Source organism: Pithys albifrons, chromosome 16 (assembly GCF_047495875.1).
Source record: "Pithys albifrons albifrons isolate INPA30051 chromosome 16, PitAlb_v1, whole genome shotgun sequence".
Lineage (NCBI taxonomy): Eukaryota > Metazoa > Chordata > Aves > Passeriformes > Thamnophilidae > Pithys > Pithys albifrons.
Window position 1 is genome coordinate 16997806 of NC_092473.1, and position 22837 is coordinate 17020642.

Below are 22837 nucleotides of genomic sequence, written 5' to 3' on the forward strand. Positions count from 1 at the left end.
TGTCAGACCACATTCTGCCTTCAGTGGGAGTAGGGAGTTTTTTCTTTCTTTTGCTTTTTGCCTCCTCTGATGTTTCCAGCTCTGCTCTGATTTACTCGAGACAGATGAGACAGGAATATCTCCAAGAGTTGTATCACTGCTTTCTCAGTAGTGCAGCACGGGCAGCGCTGGTGTTTGCGCCGGCCGTTCAGCCCCTGTTGCAATCGCACCCCGTGAAACCAGCGAGCCGCGCCCTGGCTGTGGCAAATGCACAGCACCGGTCCCTGGGCAGGGGTGGGCACCCGGGAGCTGGGGCTGCAGCTGCCAGTGCAGCACCCACCGCACCAGAGGAGCCGCGGGGCACTCCTGGCACGTGTCCCTTTCCCGCTGGTTTCGGCGCCCCCGGGCGCGCCCTCGGACCGCTCTGGCGCGGGGCGGGCACCGGGACCCTGCGGGGCCACTGCGCTGGGCCCCGCCGGGTGCTGGTGTGATTACCGATGGAGTGTCTGGGGAGACGAGTCACGTTTCCATGAACTGTGATAATTATTGCAGCAACAGCTACAAAACTGCGTTTACAGAGCTCCACCACTCGCCTGTTTCCGCGCGCACAATGAGGAGCTGTCGGACACTTGAGCAGCGCAGAGTCCTGAGACTCCCCGGGGAGGGGCAGCCACTGCCCCATGTCCCACAGCCCCAGGCGACAAAAGGGCATGGAGCTCTGCTCTCTCAAAGGTGCCAACCACCTCATGCCAGCAGTGGAGAGCTGCCCTCGGGACGGAGGGTCCCCAGACAGCCCCGTCCGGGCGCGCAGAGCGAGGACAGCGCGGGGGCTGCACTGCCCTCTGGCCACGGAGCCGAGTCCCTCCCAGGACCAGCCTCCTCTCTGCAGAGCCCTCTGCGGCTGGGCATTCACGGACCCCCAGCACTAGGGGGTCGAGAGGCGGCAGAGCCGCGGGGCTCCTCGCCCGCCCGCCCGGCGGTGCGTGTGGTGGGACACGCGGTGTGTGTGGAGGGACACGCGGTGCGTGTGGTGGGACACGCGGTGCGTGTGGAGGGACACGCGGTGTGTGTGGTGGGACACGCGGTGCGTGTGGTGGGACACGCGGTTTGTGTGGTGGGACACGCGGTGTGTGTGGTGGGACACGCTGTGTGTGTGGAGGGACACGCGGTGTGTGTGGTGGGACACGCGGTGTGTGTGGAGGGACACGCTGTGTGTGTGGTGGGACACGCTGTGTGTGTGGAGGGACACGCGGTGCGTGTGGTGGGACACGCGGTGTGTGTGGAGGGACACGCTGTGTGTGTGGAGGGACACGCGGTGCGTGTGGAGGGACACGCTGTGTGTGGAGGGACACGCGGTGTGTGTGATGGGACATGCTGTGTGTGTGGAGGGACACGCGGTGCGTGTGATGGGACACGCTGTGTGTGGAGGGACACGCTGTGTGTGGAGGGACACGCGGTGCGTGTGGTGGGACACGCGGTGTGTGTGGTGGGACACGCGGTGTGTGTGGAGGGACACGCGGTGTGTGTGATGGGACACGCGGTGCGTGTGGTGGGACACGCGGTGCGTGTGGAGGGACACGCGGTGTGTGTGGAGGGACACGCGGTGTGTGTGGTGGGACACGCTGTGTGTGTGGAGGGACACGCGGTGTGTGGAGGGACACGCGGTGTGTGTGGAGGGACACGCGGTGTGTGTGGAAGGACACGCGGTGCGTGTGGAGGGACACGCGGTGTGTGTGGAGGGACACGCTGTGTGTGGAGGGACACGCTGTGTGTGTGATGGGACACGCTGTGTGTGTGGAGGGACACGCGGTGCGTGTGGAGGGACACGCTGTGCACGAGGTTGGCGGTGCCTGCAACCTGCTGGGGGCTGCCAGGCACGGTGCCCACTCCCTGTGCCAGGGCCTGGCACCATTCCCCGCAAGTGGGCACAAATTCTTCCTAAAACACTGAGGGGGCTTGCGTGGGTGCTGCACAGGGAGGGACTCCACCAGGGCAAGGAGTGTTTCTCTTTAAAATAAATATGGTCTTTTTAAAGCAGATTAAAACGCATGAAAGCAACCACGAACATCTGTGATCTCCCACAAAGGCCTGCCTGGCTCTTTTAGAAATTGCCCTGTTCTCATTATAGTATCAGCATAATTCTGTCTCTTTATTTCAAGCTTGCAAGATACTTATGTTTCAAATAATTTTTACAGAGTTCAAATGTGCATCACAAGATGCTTTTTCTGCTTATGTATTAATTGTATGTGTGTGTCCAGTGCTAAGCCTTATTGCCATGTAATTTGTACAACATAATTAACCATGTAGAAACCATATTACATTGTGTTTGGAAGAGTTACATCCAGTTAATCTAATTGACTAATAACATGTTTTCATTTAGCAGCACGTACTGTATTTCCAGTGATTGAATTAATGTCACGTTAACGGCTGCTTTTTGCAACAACATTAGGCATAAATTGCATTAAAAATTGATGTTTGTACAAATGTATTTTGAATACAGCTCAGCATGTGGCCTGGGAAAACACTCCTGTTGTTTATTAAATCAGCTGCGGTTGTGAGTGTGCTCTGAGGCACAGCACCGCTGCCCTGCCCGGGCACTGGCACCTCTGGGACCACTATTGCCTGGTCCTGCCCCAGATCTGAGCAACCCCAACCATGGCACAGCCTCTTCTCACTCCCTTGGGCTGGCAGGGCCTGGAGTTACAGCTGGGCTCCTGGGACAGGATTTTAAGGAATCTCTGTGGATCAGCCTGTGGTGCGAAAGCTCCAGACATCTGCTGGCAGAGGCAGCCTCGGCCATGCCCCTTGGTGAGCCCCCCTCCCTGTGCCCAGCCAGCCTGCTGGTGTCCCCCACAGCAGCTACAAGGACACTGCCCCACAGCCACCTTCGCTCCTGTTCATGTTTGCAGTTGGTCCCTGGGGAGGAGAATCAATGTGCCTGTAGCCAGGAGACTCCTGCTTGCTTTGACTCATGGTGGGAAAACAACCAGAACCAGAGTGCCTGGGCCCCTCTCCACAGCTCTCCCTCTGCAGGGGCCAGGAGAACAGGCAAGGCCCATGGAGTACAGACAGGCCAGTAGTGTCCAGGTCTGCAGCCACAAGCACAATAAAGGAGCCCGAGGCTCTCCCTGTTTCTCCTTGAAGGATTAAAAATCCAGATTTTTTTATTCTGCACCCAGCAGTGCATCCTGTCTCTGCTGGGAAGGAGGGGTTTGGTTTAAGATACTTGTGAAAGCAAAGGAAAAAAAGACAGGAAAATTGTTGGTTGTGGTGGCACTTGTCTGGCAGCCAGAAAAGCAGAAAAACAAGGCACAGAGGCATTTGTGCTGATGGCAGCCTGATGTCTTGTCTCCTCATACAAATTTATTTTCCCCACCTGTGTAAGCACCACTGCTGCAAAAGACACCACAAGTGGTCTGTGAGCTGGGGGTGTTTTACAACTCTGTGGAAGAGGAAGCTTCCCTTCCTTGGTTTGCCATCTTTGCAAGTTATATGGGCTCCATTCTCCATCTCTCACACAGTCATTGCTGATTAATTCCAGAGGTGAACATCCCTGTGCACAGCCTGGATCATGGAGAAGGACATACCAGAGCTCTGTTCCTGCTGCCTTCGTGGCCAGCTGTGACCCCATGGCATGCACAGCCCGGGTGGGAGCAGCACGGAGCCCCTGTGGTTGTGTCCCCCTCAGCACAGCCCACCCACATGTGCTGCACCCGGCGTGGTCTGTGCACCACGAGAGGAGTGTTCTGCAGATCCTGTTGGAATGGGAGGTGTGCTGAGGAAGGCAATGCCAAGCTGGACAGCACAGTGCAGCAGGGAACAGCCTTTGCCTCAGTGCATGAGGCAGGTGTGGGCTGACCCCACTAGCCAGGAATGCTGCTCCCGCAGCCCTCAGCACTCAGCAACCCAAGCTGATCCCTGCAGGTTTCATAGGCAATTCATGGACTCAGACTCCACCAGAGAACCAGCACAAAGAGGACTGACAACCCCGACTCACAGGAATGGTCCCCAGTGTGTCATTGCATCCCACCTGAGATCTCTGGGAAACAAAACGCACCTAGAAAGAGGCTTAAATCACAGAACCACAAAGCAATTAAAAGTCATGTTCATACAGAGCTATTAGTGCTGATTCTCAGACTCTTTACATAGGAGCAGCACATAATAATCATTTCCAATTAAATTACGCTTCTCCAAGGTGCATTAACCACTTTTATCCATCCGATTAATTGGACCCATCTCTGCTGCATGAAGCAGTTACACCACTCCAGAGGGAAAGCAGACAGTTAACAACACCCACTGCTGTGGTGTTAATGCAGGAACACTACTGTCAACCCCCTGGGCACACTCACTGCAAACTGTCCATCCAAACACAGCTCTGTGGCTCCCTGGCCCCCACACTGTCCTGTGCTCTGCTCACTCCTGCAGTGTGACAGAACATGCCAGTGCCCAGGCTCCACACTGCCACTTGTGTCTTGCTGCTCTCTTCCTTCCAGGACATGGTGCCTGAGAGTTCTGCCAAAGGCAGCAGCTTTAGTGAAGAAATTGCAGAGGGCTGTTTGTGCAGGAAGAGCTGATGTGTTGCCATGACCCAGAGATCAGGGTTTATTTACTTGAGAGGGATGAATGTTTCCATGCAAATTCTTCAGGCACTCAATTCTTCAGACTCCTCTTGGTGAGAAACGTAAGGAGATTCCTCCCACACAGCAAAGCTAGTGTCTGTGTAGCAGGGCAGCAGCAGAGGGGCAGCACATACCTGAAATACAGCAAATGGGACACCCAGATGTGTGTGTGGTGACCTGAGTGTGTCTGCAGAGAGTGCACAAACATGGGAGCACCTGCACTTGAGATGGAGCCTGAAGGCACCTTCCCCCAAATTGGTAAGCAGAGATCCTAAAAACAGTTGCCTTCTGACCCTGGGGCTTTGTAAATCAGGTCAGTACAGTTCCATGAGCCCTGCCACTTGCTCATGATTGCAGTTCCTCTGTGGGAGTGACCACCTTGACACCTCTTGAGGACTGAAGTAATTTCCCTGTGGCAGGAGGCGGTGCAAACATGGGAACAGGCAGGTGCATCCAAAGCAATGCCCACACCCATATGGTACCCCAGGAAGCTGCATTAGGGAACAGTGAGACTGGGGGGGCATCAGAACTTTACCAGGGTCCCTGCACCAGAAACACATTGAAATGAGCAGGAATGAGACAGAGACAGCCACGTCTGAGAGGGAGTGGTCTCTTCCAGGAGGCCTGACGAGCCTCTGCCCTGCACTGGAGGGGAGGTGTTGGGATGGCAGGGGCAGATGTGTGTGTGTGCTCCCACATGCCCGTGCTGCAGGGAGGGGAGCATTCTAACTCGTTCTATCCACAGGCACAGATGACATATCCTCAGGAGCACACAGTTATCAAAATGTTATAAATTGCTACCTTTTAAATAGTGTGGTAATTTGCTAGTCCATTACAGGAGGACTTGTAGTATACAAGGAGCATGCTATGAAAAATTAAGCCTTCTGCGTCACTGTTGACCTCTGCAGCTGAGGTGCTCTCAGAACTCCTCCATTATGTCAGCCTGCCCCGAGCAATTAGTCACCCATCAGCGCTCATCAGCGTGTCACCGTGGCTTACAAGACAACACGCGCCTGGCACTTCCCTTCCTGGAATCGTTCAGTGTGCAGGTTCCAGTCATGGCTGCGTCGGCCCAGTGGTCACCAGGAGATGGTCCCAGCAGGGGACCCCAGAAGCTCCGCAGCCACCCCTCCTGCTGTAATCAGTGTGCTTGTGTAGCCATCACTGTGAGCTGCACCACCTAATTTTAGTCCAGAAGTTTCACTCTCTGAATTCCTCAGACTTGGAAACAATTCATTCTTATGAGAAGCAGTGTTTTTTCAGTGGAAGAGCTGCTGCCCAGCATGTTCCATGCAGACAGCAGCCTCCTCCAGCATGGCAGCACTGATGCTTCCTAACAGGATGTGTTCCTCTGAAGCAAGGATAGCCGTGGTCCCTATCCAGTGTCTTGCAAATGCACAAGTCTCTTCTCATGGCAGTCCTCAGCCCTATCCCAGACTCATTACCTTCAAGATTCCAAAAATCCTTCTTTTCCAATATTGAAGCAAACTACAGCCTTTCTACATAGTTTTTATTCAAGGAAAATATAGTCTATGATACAGATAATCTTTAGTCTCTTAAAGGATTCTTGGAACTCTTGCAGGTCTTGAACACAGGGATATAAATCTCTTTGTTGTCCACCAACAGAGGTACATGTCAGAGGTCCCCTTTCCCAAAGTCTGAGCACACTAAGAGGGAGTTTCTTAAGGCCAGGAAAGATGTGTGGAGCCTTTGCAGTGCCACCTCCAGCATTACACAAGAGCACTGGAGCACTGGAGTGGGGATGAGCCACACTGGAGCCAGCTCAGGGTCCTGAGACCTCTGGAAATGACCCTTGGCAGAGTGCACAGCAACTTGTGGATGGGTCAGAAGCCCCTGACATGCAGATGGCAATAGGAAAAGGCAGATAAACCTCTCTTGTCTCCCAGAACAGCCTATCACCTTCTCTGTGCAGCTACTCCTGGGCCCCTCTTTTGACACTTTGTATCCTGGCTGGCCACCTGGGCCCAAAAGCCAGGGAGCAGCCCTTGCCCGTGAACCCCCTGCATAGTCCCAGCCAGTCCTCACATACCTCGGAGCCCACTTGGCTTGTGCCAGCACAGGCTACGTCCCCTCCTCAAGCCTCCAGCCAGGAATCTCCCAGCGCTAAGGCTTTGCAGCAAGGTGTGCACCAGCCCATGACTGCTCTGCAGTCAGATAGAGTGGCAGCTCTGGGACATTCAGCTCACACCAGGAGAATTATGTTCATTACACCATTTTCGTGCAGGGCAAAGGAATATTTCTTCTAAACCATGTTTAATTTCTGCACATAAATCCCTCCAAACCCAAACTTCCCATTTATTTTATGTGCTTAGATATTTCCCCATGAGTTGCAGGTGAAATCCACATCCTGGCACACACATAAAAGCAAATGCAGAAGGAATGTGTCCTGGCAATGTATGTATCATCTCTGGAGATAAATATTTTCTTGCTGAGGAGGAAACACACAAGCACCCCCTATTATTTTCTCTCAAAATATATATGTTTCATGACAAAAATAAACATGTGAACTAAGGATGTGTTACTCTAAGGCTTTCTGCCCAGAGCCAAGGTGACAACCAGCAGTTCAGAGGAAACTTGCACACAAGTTATGCTCAGCCAGCTCATTAAAAACACATCAGGGAACCACCAGCACCCTGGGAATCCCTGCAGCACTCTCTGATCCTATCACACACACCAAACACACGCTGCTGCTGTTCTGCTCTAGGAAAACCTGGCAAAACAGGGAATGCAGGAAGGGGCTGGCACAGCCTGGCAGGGACCCCACAGCTCCCCACCCAGGGCACCCACTCTTCTCCAAGGGACGAGACAAGGCTCGCAGTGTGGGTGGCTGACCTGGGCCCTGTCGGTGCAGGACACCCGGGAGCCAGGCCAGGGCCTCACTGGTTTGCATCCTCCACAACACATTCCTCACAGAAACACCGTCAGAGCGCTTTGTGGGATCGTGAATACAAATTGCTTTGACCTCACTTAGTCCTATATGGTGGAGTATTAAATCTCTATTTTTCAAGCATTAAGCCTGTGTAATAGAAGGATGCTGTGAGCAATTTGCAGTAAGATGAAGGGATATTACTGTCCTGGGAGACAGACAATCCAACCACATCCACAAATTGATAACAGAGATAGTGGCTTAGGTTCATGCTTGCTATTAATTAAGGGCATGTTTTATGTGGAAGACAATACCAGCTTACACAGGCAGGTACTTGCAGACCTCCCCTCCCCTGTGGTGAGTGGCACTCCCAGAGCTGGAGCGCAGCCAGGTGAGTTCGTACCTTGCTGAACCACAGTTCACACACGTTTGAATCTCCGACAGGCAAAATTAATTTCTCAAGTCTTTAGCACTGCAGCTTCAGAGCAGCTGTTCCAGCTGAGGAGCGGCTGCTGGCTGCTCGGAGCTGTGCCACTGGGATCAGCACGTGAGCCCTCCTTCCAGGGACAGTCAAAGGCTTGGCCAGTGCAAAGCACCAGCATGCTGAGAGCTCTCACATCTCTGGCTGCTAATGAGCACTAACCATGTCCCAGGCTCTTCCTCTGCCCTCAGAACTCACTGCCTTGTTAGCTGGCTGATCCCCAGCTCTTAGCAAAGAAATCCAACATCAGGTTTCATTCCTTCTTGCCTCTCCTTCTCTCATCTTGACTGTGGCAACGTCCCACCCAGCTGAGGGATGCTATCCCACTCCCACACACTGCCCTGAGCAGGCTCCTTGCACTTCCTAACTCCTGTAGTGGGACTCTCTCAGCATCCCACATCCAGATTGACTTGGGTTGATTTTATACAGCCACTAATCTTGTCCTAATTACCAACAGAATATTACCCTTTTACAATCTTTTGCTCTTCACCCTGGAATTTAGCAGCAAGCCTGCAACATGCCCTGCCAGCTGCCCCCCACGCTGGCACACAAGACCTACTATTGCTTCTCCTTCACTCAGGAAACCTCCACAGCCTCAGCCTCGTTCCCCATGCGGGGACACTCGTTCTCAGGAGCCCACAGCCACCCATGGCACAAGGTGAAACAAAGTGAAGGGCAAGGAATAAGAGACCACAACCAGCACCCCCAGAAGCAAGTCAAGGCTCATAGCAGATCCAGAGCACCAGCAGTGCCATGGTGTCTGAGTGCTCTTCTGAAAAGGAGCTTACCTGCTGGGAGTTGTAACGTCAAGCAGTGCAGGTCAGCGGTGGAGGTACATATGGAACACTGGAGGAAGCAGCAAAGAAGTCCTGTGGGATGAATAAATTGAAGTGTGCCTTCTTATGGACAAGCACCTATGGAGAAGAACCCAGAGAGATAAATCAGGGGGCTATGCTGGTGAAACAGAAGAGGTTTATTTTTTTTCTAGATGGGACTAGGGAACAGCTGGAGAATTGATGAGCTGGTGAGGACAGGAGATGGCTCCAGGCAGGCTCCCAGCTGACATGTCAGAGCCCTGTGCTGGGCCACAGGCAGGTCACACACAAATTGTGCTCAAAAGAGGGGGGGAACTCCTGTCAGGAAGCATGAACCCTTACAAACCATGACAGCTCCCTCCAGGCTCTCCTGATTCCCAGAGACATTGGTCGGACATAGGGCATGTCCCATCAGCTGGACAGGAGAGGACCTGCTCAGACATCCCCAGCTGAGCAGAGCAAGGGAAAGTCATGCAGGGACCCAGGTGGGGGCTGCTGGAGAGGGACATGCTGATCGATGGTGAGAAATGAAAACATGGACAGAACAAAGGGAGATAAAGGAAAAACTAGAAGTTGACCCACTGGGGATGAAAGGACAAGCCCTCAGAGTGAGAGAGCTCACAGCTGCAGACACATCTGGCTACAGGCTCGCCCTGTCTATAGGGTCTCCATTAAAAGCCTGATGCACATGCATTTATGAAGCCACAATATGTCCCAGGCTGAAGTGACCCTCAGCCCAGCAAGTCTGGAAATACCTGTGCCTTCACACACTCAGCACCCACAGCACATCCCGAAGCCGTGTCTGCACTGGGCCCAGCACACTGTGCATTACAGGATCCCAGGCAGCCCAGCTGTGTGTCTGATCTTGGGTGAGAAATTTCTCTTTATACCAAACTGTCTATTAAAGTCATAAAAATAGGCTTTTTTTCCTTCTGTAACTGCAACACTTTTCATATTTTTACTTCCAACTGTCTAGATAGTATTTCACTTTTTTCATTTCTAGTGCTTGCTCTCAGTTATTTAATGTGAATTTCTAGGGCATGGTGCCCTTAGCAGACATCAGAGCAATATAACACAAGAAATCAGATATACACTGTTCCAGAGAAGGCAGGAACAAAAAGAAAAACTAGGCTCTTAATACATATGGTGCTTTTGATTCATAGAATACAGAAAATTGTATTTGATTATATCTGTAATGGATCCTCATAACTTTAGATTAGGGTTATACTGATAGCCCAACTAATGGACAGTTTATTGCAGGAATAGATTTCATCCTATCATATTTTTTCCTGGTATCAATTACATTGAATGTTTAAATGTCTCATTTCTGTGGATGTTTATTGATCAATTTGCCTTTCTAAGAAAAGCCTACACACACACAGTCCCCTGGTGTTCCTCTGCTGAGGGCCAAGGAACCACAGGCTGTGCTCCTGGAGCCCAGAAGCTCCTTTCAAGTCTGGCTACACAGGCCAGGAGATCCTCCCTGGAGGCTCCAGCTACCAGTGCCATCGTGGCACTAAGCCGTGAGGAAACACAGCCAAAGTTCCTTTAGCACACATGTGGATGCTCTTGGGGAAAAAAATAAAAATCAAAAGACTTATTAAATTAACCTGTCTCAAAAGCCAAAGGACTGTGTGGGATTGCTGCTGCAAGATCAGCAGCAGAGCTGATGGTAAGATAGGTTGGAAGCAATGACAGTTTGGTGGACAGCATCTCATTTCAGTCAGCTGGAATTGTAATACTATTAGTAAATAATAAGAATAATAAATTTAATAATGAAACACTATTTTAAATAATTATTACTTATTATTTTAATAATTATTATTAAACAATAATATTAGTAAAGCCTTGAAGAATGGAATCACTAAATTATTGCTCTCCGAAGCAGTGCAAGAAATTGAACAAAATGCTTGTTTGCCAGTAAAGAATTTAGGAGGCTGTGGAGGAACCAGAGATGCTGCCTATCGATCTCAAGGCTAGAGGGCAAAGAGGCTAGTAGGTTTTTTAAATTTTATTTTGCTTTGCCTAGCTGTAACCACAGCTGAAATCCTCTCCAACAAAACTAAACCAAACCAAAAGAAAACCCAACAACAAAAAAATTTCCCACCCAAAACCCAAACCCAAACATAAAATCCCCCAAAACACAAAAACCACGTTAACAAAGAACAGTAACAAAAACATCCCAAATCAAACTTGCAGAGAGAAATACTACCTTTGTCCCATTTTAAATACAGCTGCCTGACACCAGTGATTTTAGAATTATCTCTGCCATTTACTTTATAGAAGTGTGCTTTGCCTCACTCCAGAACTGACACCTGCCAAGCAAAGTAAGGCCATAGGCTTGGTCTCCTTGGAGAGTAATAGTCCCTGATCAGGAGGAGACCCTGAGTGTCACAGCACCTGGCAGGGCCACAGGCTGATGGTGTCGGCAGGGAGCACAGTCTGCCCATCCCAAAGGGTGCCTGGCAATGGGAATTTTAATTTTTTTTAACCTTCAGCTGAACTTTTCTATTTGCCCAGAGTGCCTAGAGGGCAGGGTGCTGCCAGTGCATTTTGCTGTCACAGCCCCTATTTCTTGGGGAAGGAGAAGCCGGGCAGCAGGGACACACGATGGCCCCATTAAGAAGGGCAAGGTGGCATGTTGGTGACAGCAAGAGGCATTTTCTGTAGCCAGGTGGGATTGTTGCATCCTGCTCCTGCATTCTCCTGCACCTTTCCCCAGCTCGTGGTGGAGCCCCAGCCTTGTTCCAACCTCCCCACACAGTGCCAGCCTGAGCGCTGGGGCTGCTCGAGGACACGGGGAAGGGAGGGGACAGTGTGTGGGGACAGCCCCTCACAGGCCACTTTGGCTTTCTCAGACACATTTGTTCGTATGCATGTGGTGTGTTATTGCTACTCCAAGAAGAGAGCTGGATCTGCTTATTTTTTTTCATTAAAATGCAAATTAATTTAATAAAAAATGGAATTGTAAATTAATGAAGCACTTTAAAATTCTACATAATACAAGTCTAATACTTACTCTGTAGTATTACCTCCAGTTAATATCACCACTAACTCTCCTGAGTGGGACCAGGTGCACCAGTCTCACGGACTGAGTGGGGGTCGGAGCTTGCGGACCAGGCATAGCCTTCCTACCGCAGCCCAACCTCCTCCTCTGCAGGAATCCCACCCTGCAGTGCCTGCCTGCACCCTCATGGCCAAAGTACTTGGAGCAGGGATGTTTCTTTTCCTCTGTAAATGCCAATGGATTCCTGTCATTTACTGCAGGCCAACAGTTCACATGGAGAGGGCAGGATCTGCTGCCCAAACCAGCCCCAGGGAGGAGCTGCCCTCCCACCACGTTCAGCTGTAACAGCATCAGGCACTGAGCTCCCATGGAGGCTTTGGGCATGTCTGAGCCAGACTCCCTTTTTTTTGTTTGATTTTTTCTTTTTACCCCCATACAAAGTGACAGATTCAGGTACTGACTCCAACGCCACCCCGCTCTGTGCAGGCTGTGGGGCTGCCCCTCGTGCAGGGCTGCATCCAAATCACACTGTGCTGCTGTCACACTTGTGGGTGGCTGAGCTGCCACATGGATCCCCCCCATGCATGGCCGGCCCTCAGGGGCCTCAGCAGCCCCAAAACTGCTGCCCCTTCGCTGTTGCAGGGAGCAGAGAGACAGGTGAAGGCACCTGGGCAAGACTGGCAGGGGGCAAATAATGCTCAGGACCACCTGTCTTCAGGGCAAACCTGGCTCAAGAAAACAAAACATTACCTTGAACACACAGGTGCAAGGCTTGTTCTCTGCACCTTCCCTCTCTAACTGCTGTTTATAAGGAAACATTGTAGGAAATCCATCCTTAGAAAATTCATCCTTAAAATTTAGTAGAACCAGAGAAGCACCCTGGGAAAATACTGGGCAAATTGGGTGAGGTATTTCCAACAGGATCAATCCCTCCTGACTTACAGGTCTATGTCTGAGCTCATCATCTGCTTTTTTACAGCAAAAGGAGAGAAAAGGCAATTCTGAGAATAATTCAATTCATCCCAAAGTAAGCATCCCAAGTAGGTCACTAAACCATACCAAAAAACTGCCTTTCCCTCTCTGCTGGCTGTAAAGAGTCCAGGCAGATCGATCCTGGAGACATGGCCCCGGTATATCCAGAACTGGTCAACCAAGTGCTCCCTCTCCCGTCTCCTGACAGGACCCTGTTCGACAGCGTGCAGAGTCCCAGCAGAGTCCCTTGTTACACAGAGCCCATCGCTGCACATGGTGCTTCTCCTCTAACCGCCCGCAGGGATCACACAAACTCCGTGTTGGTGTTAATCACCCACCACACTCCTTTTTGCCGAGTGTATACCACACGTTATCCCTTAAATAAAGCTCACCCACCCTATTATTGTAATGTCAGCCCTGAACCGCTCAGATAAGCCCTGCAGACAATTTATAATTACACAGAAGCAGCTCTTCTACGCTGTACCGAGGGGCCATCGGGAAAGGATTTAGGTCTCTCACGGAGCCAGCGTTTGACAGGTCTCTGCTGTTATTTCATCCTGACAGCTCCTTGCCACCCGGCTCGGCTTTGTTGCGTGATCTCAGGTGAAGAGAGCACGTAATGGGCAATAATTGCGGGCGATTACTGTTTACTTGTTAACTTTGCTTGGCACAGCAGCTGTGATGGACACAGGGAGTGGAATATTCCCTTTTATCCCCTGTAGCACTGAGAGTGAACTGGTGCTTAATTCAAAGGCTGAAATCTATAAAAAATAAGACGAAACCCATCATTAAATTTTTCTTAGTGGCTATGTGCATAATTCATCCAAACACCATCAAATATAAATGGCCTCGTGTCAGGCTGAGCAGTGCAGGCACAGCACATCCTGCCTGCTCCACGAGACAGCCACTGCCAGGCAGCCGCCTCAGTGCGACGGGCACCATTGGCACCGGAGTGCGCTCGGGAGCTTCTGGGCAGGACATGGCACCAGACTCAGCCCCCTGCTCTTGCCACCCCTGGCCCGGGTGGGCTGGCAGAGCAGGCAGGGAAGGGCACAGCGGGCCATACCTGCCCCCAGAGACCCCCAGAGACACTGCACCAGGACCCCTCGCCACGGCTGGCTGTGATCCCTCATCACTCCTCCTGGCACGCTATTTACTAACATGTTTTTCTCCCTACAGTTTAAAAGCACTTGTATAAATTACAATATCCAAATTCTTTATTGCTCCCTGCCAGGGTCTGAACTCTGATTAGGACCTGAACACCCCCATTTCACCAGCTGCAGCCACGTCCTGGTACACAGCCATACCACAGATGTCAATCTGAGGCAGTTTAGTGAATGCTTGCAACAAGTTTTCTAGAAAGTTTTTTTCCAGTTATTTGAAAAACACCAAGTTATTTAATAAATCACAGCAAGTTGTTTTGCAAAAGTATCCTTTCAACCATTAGATATTATTTTGAATGCCAATTTTTCTTCCCACCTTATGGCAGGATAAAGATACCCCACTCAATTTTCATCAAAAGCACATGAAAGCAATCAAGGCTCCTGTAGTTTCTATGGAAATCATGGATGCAAATTGGGATTGTGTGATGCCTTTTTTCTTGAATTTATCCATAAAAATGCAAATAGTCTTCAACAGACACTGAAATATTTGCTGTGTTCTAAGGGAGCAGAATACATAGACAAGGTTCTTTCTGTCCAGTTGTTCTCCTGGCAGAGGTTTGATGGCCAGGGGCACGAGCATGTCAAAACCAAACAAGCCCAGCATGAGTAGTGGCAAAACTGGCTCCAAAGGGTACATACCTGACCCAGAGGACTGCAGCTTCCCCTCCCAGGTCCCTCAGCCACCAGTGTTAGCAATGGCTTCTCCTGCCCTTTCCCACAACATGGCCCACCTCACCCTCAGGTACCGTGTCGATCCCTGCCCGCAGTGCCAGGTCACACCAGCCTCATGGCACTGAGTTAGGAGACTGATGCCACCTCTTTGGGGTGGAAAGCATGAGCCAGACATTTGAGAGCAGAGCATCCAGTAGAGAACATCCTGCTCCGCTGCTGGGGCTCAGTTTGTCCTACAGCAGGGAGGGATGAAAACCCTGCAGCACAAGGTTTAATTAATTCCCTTTCAGACTGAAGGATACAGAATAGTTAATGCTAGCAAAGGTATCTGGGTTATTCCCTGAAGTGCTCTCCTGCTCTCTCCTCTCTCTGCAGGCTAGATGGTGAGCTTCACACAGCATTCACCAATAAATAATCCAACAGCTCAAGGAGCTGCTGATCTGCAGCTGGGCACCTCACTCCCATCAGCTCTGGGTGCCAAGTACCTCCCATGCAGGAGACTGGGGCTCCTCCCCAGCTGCTGCACTCTGTCTGTGGACTTTGGGATGTTGAAAAGGTCAAGGAATGGTATTTCAGATCACTCTTATTTGCCAGAATTGATGACAAACCTTGGCAACTCAACTAGTGAAACTCCAAATGTGAACTAGAGCATACTGCAGCTGCACAATTACCAGCCTGCAATTAATTAATTGTGCTGTCACTATATGCACCTGAGAACAACAGCGAGATCAAAGAACTGAACTGAGATCAAAATGATTAGTAGATCACCTTACTTAGAGCTGAAAGTGCCAATTAGATACAGCAAAGACAGTGGCTGGCTTAGTTGCTTCTCTTAACAGCTCTGTAGGAGAGAAGTCACTCAACAGAATGTAGGAAAAACCCCAGGAAAGCTGCATTGCTTCCAGGCTGGGCAGAGGGGAGACATGATAGTCTGTCCATTGACTTCTCCTCTCTAAGGGTGAGGGACACCACCCTGAGCCTGTCACACTCAACACCATCCACACCTGGAGCTGTGCTGCAGCAAGCTGAGTCCTGACAGACTGTGAGGCTCCCCAGCTCAAAGGCACCTCCAGCAGGAGTGCCAGGAGAGCTCGGAACAGGAGCCCAGCTGCTGGCACAGCCTCTGATGGAGACTCCGTGTGGTGGTTGCCCCCCACCTGTCACCCCCCCACCAGGAGCCGCAGCATTGTGGGGCTGAGCTGTACAGGCAGGTGTGGAGGTGACTCTGGGGACAGTGTCTGAGATCTTGGTGCACCACTGACATTTCCCAAGGTGTTGAGGGCTGACCCACAGTACCTTTCCCTCCTGCAAGCTGCTCCATGCTGACTGAGCCAAGCATGACTGAAGTTATGGTGCTGATTTATAATCTTCTGTGAAGTTATTGGGAAAATACATTCCAGCTGCACCTTGCAAGCCCCTAGAAGGTGCTTATCCTGCCTGTAGACAGCCTCTCAGATCTGAAGCACACTGAGGGCAGCAGTGAGGAATCCTGCAGATTCCTGTTTTTCAGAGAGCAATGCTGTAGCTCTCACAGACGTAGCTGGAGGAAGTAGGAATGTGTTCCTGGCACACCTCAAGCCAGATGCCATGAGTTTGTGACCACAGGCAGTGGCTCCAACTGCAGAGCTACTCTGTCTCATTGCTGAGCTCCAGGGTGAGACGAATCACTACACCAAGTCCAAGGGATGCTGTCCTTCCAAAGCTGGCTCCATGAGTCCTTCACAGCTCCTGCACTCCTTACCAAGTACCCAGCCCCTGGACTCTGCTGCTGACACAGGAGAGAAAGTGCCAGAAGGAGAGGTTAGACCAAGGAGAATATGTCTCCCGAGAAGTGGGCTCTGACTCCCAGGTGCCAGCTGCCCCATGAGACAGCTCCCATTTCCCAGTGAGGCAAGTGCTGGGACCTGGGGAAGGCACCTCCACACTGACATGGGCTGCTGGACACGTGGCTGCTGTGCTGGGTGTCCTCCTTTAGATGTACTCCAGCAGCCAGTTTTGCCTCCGTTGGCTCCTGTTTGTCACATTGTTTAATTTCTCTTTTTAATTGACTCAGACATTGTTTAATTTCTCTGTTTAATTGGTGCAGACTGAGAGGCTGCAGGCAATGTCATACTCACATCATCTCTCAGAAATGTCACTGGTGTGAGGGTGACATTATTGGCCATATGCAGCGAGTTCTACAGTGTCCCTGCAGACCCTCCCAGCTGGGGCTGAAGAGCAGGGCCAGGGAGCAGATATACATCATGGATGTCTGCGGGACAAAGGCACTTAGTAGGGAGCTATCCTGGCCTGTATGGGAACTGCTTTCATTTAACATACAAGTGAGATGGCAGGCAGAGAACTCAGCCCAGCATACAGATGACACCACTATTTACATAATTCAAATCCAGAGGTGCCTGGAGGACCTTCTGAGGCATCTCACTGTGAGGTGAAAGCAGGTAAAGACAGTAAGCAACAAAATCCTACCACACAACATGACATCTTGGAGCAGAGACTGAAAGGTCTGTTTAAGCCACATGATTTTCTTTAGAGGTACAGATTCAACAGATACCCGAAAAGTACTGAACAAATGTTCCTTTGTATTTTAAAATGCGTTTCATCTCTTATGTCCTATATTTTTCCAATGACATGAATTCCTTGAACAGATACATTTATCTCTGGGTTCAACAGGGACAAAACAATGGCTGCTTCATCAGCCTGGTTTGATGAACCCAGGGGCTCCAGGAAGTGATTTTACACACAGGTTTCTTTCAGTAGGTGCTGGACAGGACTAGAACAGTTAGAGGTGAAAAATGCAAGTTCAAACTTACCGTGGAGAGCTGTGAGGGTTTGGAGATTGCAGCACTGCTCACTGAAAAGATTTTTAATAGCTTTGACCTTCGTGGGGTCTGTACAGTCTCCTTTTGTCAAAAAGTGTATGTGGAAGAATTGTGGGAAAGAGCTGAAGATAATACACATGTTCTGGAGCCTGCGAGGGGATTACAGAGTGCTCTTTCACCTGCTTGGATTATTGTTCCCAAGTTTAGACCATCAGCATCAGCTGCTACAGGTATATGGGGATTTATCATTAGAAAGGGCAAATAATTGCTGGGTAGGAAGCAATATAAATATTTGTTATTGCAGATGACTTATAAATAAATAATTGGAAATGACAAAATTAATCAGACAATTCATCTGACAAACAGATATTTTATCAGCCCTGCTTGAACCACCGTGGCCAGCTGTGCACTTTGTGAAGAATCCCTGAAATTTATGGGAAGCAATATCCCTGCACCTCAGGAGGTACAGAGAGCAGTGGCCTGAACATAAATTGTGGGGCTTGGGTGCTCCAGACAAGGCAGATTCCAGAGGCTCCTGGGGGCAGGGCTGAGAGCAGCTCAGGGCACGGTCCCAGGCCCAGCACCCGTCTGGCTGGTGGGGACACTGGTCCCTGCATGGGCATGTCCCTGCATGAGGCACTCATGAGCAGCCCCAAAATTTCAGGCACTGAGAGGACTGTTGACAGGCAGGTGCTCGTGTAATTTTCTGACGATGCCAGGGGTTAACCTGAGCAGAGGTTTATTTTTTTTCTAAACCCACAAAATGAGTGCGTGTCAGTCTAATAGCTCTGTGTACACTGAGTCCCATCTGTATTCATCACATCACCAAGATGTGAGGAAAAAAAGAGCCTCTGAAAATAAAAGCACGTGAGAGGAGGAGACACAAGCTATTAAAAAACCAAAGAGCTCTCTGCACATGCTCTGCCTTCCAAGCACCTCTGTCCCTCCCACACCCTCTGCGCTTCTCTGTGAGGCTTTCAGTGGGCTTGGACCATCCATGTTCACAAATATTAGTATAACCTGCTCTGAAATGTGCACATATTACCCATACTGAAAGGTAAAACAAGAAAGAAGAGGTCTATTTTTGATGATTTTTTTTCTTTGTGCATTTTAGCGCAGAACCATTGAATATAAACCCCTAACACTTGCCTCCAGTAGTTTAAATTGTTTGGTTTGATTTCTGTAACTTTTACAGTATGTCTCAAGGGATATAAAGGCGACTCAACCACACTCACCAGTGAGGAATGACAGAGCCTTTCCTGTACATGACAACAGAGTGAGTGTCTCCTTCTGACCCTTTCCCTCACAGCAAGACACAACCCAGCAAGGATGGTACAATGAAGATCCTCCAACACACAGGGAAGAGGTTTCTCATCAAAAAAACCATTTGTTTGACCAGGGAAACTTGTAATTAAGGAGGATGAAGAGAAGACAGCCCTGGCAAAAGGGGTGATCTGCTGTGAGAGGGTGAGATCTTGGGGTGAGATTCCTGCTAGTTGGACCCCAGATCTGTGAGGCAGTGGTGGGTAAGGTGGGCACTGCTACTGTAAAATTGCAGGATTGTTAGATCATGAGATTATCTCCAAAAAATGAGGATTGTCCAGAGGCTGCTGCTCCCAGGCAAAGCATGGCCCCAGAGGGTGACAACTGGCACCTGCTCATGCAGAGACAGGGGATTGGCTCCCAGAAGTCCTGTGGCCCATACAACCAGCAGAAATATCTGTCAAAGAAGGTGCTGGGCAGGGGCCCTTCCTGTTCATATTCCATGCCTCCAAAGCCTTTATCAGAACTATGAACTCTGTTGACCTTCCCATGAGCTGGCACATTGTGAGTGAGTGAGGATCTCTTAACAAGGAAAGATGCTCATCTGCGTATTTTAGGAGGACGTTCCCTATGAAATCACATCTGTGTAATTTTCCTACAGTCTCCAAATCTCCAGCCACTTCCAGCTGATGAAAACAAAATCTTGTTATCCAGCCTATGCCAAAAGACTCTGGCACCTCCCCCACTGGGACAGGGCCGGGGAGAGGATTATCTGAAGCTGGGCAGAGGAATTGGTAGGTCCAACTTCTCCTCATATCCAACAATTTCATGGTTGATTTTTATCAAGGAGTTTTAATGTCACAAACAAAACATCAACAACCCTGCCAATAGCAGTGGCACCAGACCCCAAGGCCAGCATGATGGGGACGTAGCAGTGACTGCACTGGGGAGTGACAATTCATGCTGGACTGGCCCCACAGCAATACAGGGGGAACCACGGCTGGGGGCACCTGCTGCCCAGTGCCACCCTCGCCCAGGAGCTGCAGCAGCCCAGCACAAGTTCAGTCAAGGCCAGGTTTGGAGGTTTGTGTGCTGCCCTGCACCCCACTCCTCTCCCTGGAAGGTCTGGGCCAGTCCAGGCTGGCATATGGCACAATTTTCAGGGCTGCTGTGAATATTTTCTACTCTGTCAACCTTTTATTTAAATGACATTTGGCTGCAGTGCTAGAAGTGCAATATTGAAAATCAATAAGTAGAAAGTGTTTGAAAGCCAATCTAAATCAAATATTACAATATGGTGAAGTTAATCATCTGAAATTAACCTTATAACTGCTTGAATTGCTCTAATCTATAAAGAAAATCAATATAGGCATATCAAACCCTAATGTGAACTGCTGTCTGTTTGAGCCAACCATGCAAATGGAAAATAATAACCAGTGGATGCTTATTGCTCCCTATATGTTAACACTTCCCATGGGTCTGAGATGAGAAGACAGGATTCCCCAGGGACACTTGGCCATGAAATGCAGGCAGAGGCTCCCACTCTCGAGGCACAGCAGCAGGGAAGCCCCTCCAAGCTGCCCTCACAGCAGTGGATTTCAGAGAGCAGTCAGTGGTGTGAGTGACTAACAGGCTGTTTCATGAGGAGAATTGATTGTCCCTGGATTAAAAACAGCTGCCCTACCAGAGCATCTTGAACCCTCCCCAATGCCAGCTCAGCACCAGGCTACACCCATGGTGGCCCTGCATCCTGCTGGTGATTGGACCTGCTCTGGGCACGAGGTGTGGACACAGGCACACAGGTCCCCACCAGCATGACCAGAAGTCACCCACTCATGGCATCTCCAGTGCAAGTGTCCTGTGCCCACCACAACGCTCTGTTCAGGTGTCTGGGCCATGTCACAGCAGTGGCCTCAAAGGTGACCATCAGTGCTGTGGCAGTGATGTCTCTGAGAGAACTCACCCCAATGGAGGCACCATTGGCTGCATCTCTGTCTCCCAGCGAGCAGCTTTGAACCCAGAGTGACACATACCTGCCTCATTGGGGGCTGCAGCCCTGTGGTGGGGGGCACAGGTGATGGCTCTCCCTGTCCAGCTGCATCTCCAGAGTGGCCATCAATAGGTATTTGCCAGAGGCTCCGTTAGTGTGACAGTGACAAGGGCTTTGATAGCAGACAGAAATTTATAAATAACAACAGCTTCTCTCAAAAACCTAATTTTAAAATGAAGACATTTCATAAAGTGACAAGCATCCCAAACGTTGAGAGTAAGAGCTTGGGGAGACTCTTTCCAAAGTTTTGGGAACACATGGGAAGAGTGAGATCGCAGCAGCAACCTGCATGGCCTCAGGGGCCCAGAATTAGTCAAAGCTAAGGACAGCAATCACAGGCTTTTCCAGATGCTCCTCATGGGCACCAGACTCAAAGATAGACAAAGATTCCTGAGCAGATCCCACTGTCCAGGGAGTGCAGCTGCTTCACACTGCTCCTGCCTATGCCAGAGTGAAGAGCAGCACTTGCCTATGAGGTCCACTTGCTGTGGAGCTTCCCAAGCCACCACAGACCCCACAGTCAAATTATTTTTTGCATTACAATGGAAGAAGAAAATAGTGCAAATTTTCCCGCTGCCAACCTGGTGTATGCTGGCTCCCATCTGGGCCCAGTGCCAGTGGTGTGGGCAGACAGACAGACAGACACCTCGCAGCAGCAGCAGGTGCCGAGACACACACACAGAGGTGCCGGGATGCCAGTGACACATGTGCAGCCCATGGTGTCCATGCAGCCCATGGCAGCAGCTCCCTTGCTGTTCACAATTTGCCTTTTGTACAACATCTGTTCCTGAGGGTTTTCCTGCATTCCAGATGGAGAAGTGAATGATCTGGATGACCTTGTGCCCGAGGAGGAGGCAGGAGCACAAGCATGGAAGTGGGCAGCAGCTGTCCCAGGGGCAAACACACCAGCTGAGAGGCTGCAGCTGCTGTTTGAAGCAGCAGGTCCCTACAGATTAAGAATGGCCCTTTGATTGGAAATATTTTAATGAGTTTCCAGCAATATATATATATATTTATATTTATATATATATCTATGTATATCTTGGATTCTCACGGAAAGTCCTTGCACAATTCTCCCTTTTCTTCATTCCAAGAGACACCAAGACATGTAAAGAATGTTTTACTTTTTGCATGCTTTAAGTTGAAAGGGTTTTAAATAACTGTGAGCTTTCTCAGTGCTTAAGTATCTCTTGCTTTCTTTAAATAACAAGCACAAGCTGAATTTTCAGAATCAATAGTTAGAGTGTACAAACTCTGCAAGTGATGAGGCTCAACAGCAGAGCTGGGCTCTCAGAGGGTGCCCAGTGGTGAAGCTTTCTGTCCAAGGTGAGGCACAAGGCAGCCACGGCCATGATTCCAGCAGTGCCAGGCTGCGACTCTGGCAGAGCTGGGTTGTCCACAGCACAGAAGCCCCTTATTTTGCCTAGAATTTATTTTAGAGTTTGGGCTTTCTGAGAAAGGGACTGTATCTAATTTAGTGTGGGAAGACTACACAGTGTCCAGGACAGAAAATCCACGCCTGCTGAAGCCATGAGTTCCTGCACAGTGCAGAGAGGGAAGAATTAATTATTGAAGTAATAGAAAACTTTAATACTAACATTCACTCAGGGCTCTCGCAACAAGAGCTCAGGGCAGGGCAGCACTGTGCCAGCAAGGAGGGGTTGCCGCCTTGGGGAGAAGAGGTTGGCTGCCCTGATCCTGGCTCTGAGCCTTCAGAAACCCTCTGAAGAAGAGCTGGGATAAAAGTCGCTGGTGCTGGTGCTGCTCTGAGCTCCTCTGCATCACCTGCAGTGCCTCCCAGTGACCCCCATGGAAGAGGTCAGGCTCAGCTGCCTCCCTCTGCCTCACCCAGCCAGTCCTTCCAACACCACCAGGAGCACTCAGAGAGATGCAGGGATGCACCAGCAGATCAGCAAGCGCACAGCTGTAAAGTAGAAGGCAGGCTTTGCCCAATGTCACTAACACCCTTTACAGCCTATTAGAGGGGACAGTTGTCCCATTAAGAAACCCAAAGACATTCTGGCTTTCTTCAGCCTCAGGGCTTGGAAGCAGGAAGCATTTACTGCCTAATTAAATTTTAATATACTGGCAGAGTACAGCTCTTTTAGTG

The 22837-nt window shown here is 50.2% G+C and overlaps 1 long non-coding RNA gene across 3 annotated transcripts in view; it reads right to left on the reverse strand.

The window, feature by feature from the left end:
• Window positions 1-4068: 4068 nt before the first annotated feature.
• The window catches only part of LOC139679249 (uncharacterized), a 121027-nt gene continuing 102258 nt past the window's right edge, over window positions 4069-22837 (reverse strand). For all 3 annotated transcript variants that reach the window (XR_011699168.1, XR_011699167.1, XR_011699166.1), the window contains 2 exons: window positions 8755-8880; window positions 4069-4732 (listed from right to left, as the gene is read on the reverse strand). This is a non-coding gene — a long non-coding RNA (uncharacterized lncRNA). The remainder of the gene's footprint in view (window positions 4733-8754; window positions 8881-22837) is intronic.